We start from the raw sequence: 590 nt of genomic DNA on the forward strand, positions 1-590 counted from the left end.
AACCGCTCCGTCCGGTTCCAAAAATCAGGTTAATATTCTGACTACCCGATGGGTAGTGTAGCAGATATTAAGCTGATAAGAACAGATACTACACAATATACCTTATGGTTAGTCAAGTGTTATAAAAGTTCAAGTATGTCGGTTTTAGCCAAAATCAAGTATAAGATATAAACTGTTAGTAAATTAATAATAGCCAGGGTTAGTCCGAGGAAAATGCCACAGTTGTCAACAAGTCGTAACAGGATTATAGTCCCCACTCAAACCATAACTGACGGATCAGTATAGTAAGACTAATCCAGTTAGTGTTGGCACCTATATTGGCGAGTTGTATTTTCGGTTAGCGGTCTGTCGTCAGTAATATCCAATGAAGGACTGCCTGTCATCCTCCTGGTTCGGCGGTTAGGTGTAGATCTCCTCATGGTATCGATCGAAAACTGAGTTAAAGCAGGGTATAATAATTTGAATAAGTGTTGTTAAATTTATTGTCTATCAAGTTAATGTGAGGTTTTTAAAACGTTGTACAAACCGTCAACACATAACGCTTGTTAGCGACAACGCATTTTTTTAGAGAAAATCTGAAACGAGTGAAT

At 38.0% G+C, this 590-nt stretch overlaps 1 pseudogene; it reads right to left on the minus strand.

The window, feature by feature from the left end:
- Positions 1–121, minus strand: LOC144473924 (U2 spliceosomal RNA; annotated as a pseudogene).
- Between the last annotated feature and the right edge of the window lie 469 nt (positions 122–590).

This window comes from Augochlora pura, chromosome 7, assembly GCF_028453695.1.
Source record: "Augochlora pura isolate Apur16 chromosome 7, APUR_v2.2.1, whole genome shotgun sequence".
In the NCBI taxonomy this organism is placed as follows: Eukaryota; Metazoa; Arthropoda; class Insecta; order Hymenoptera; family Halictidae; genus Augochlora; species Augochlora pura.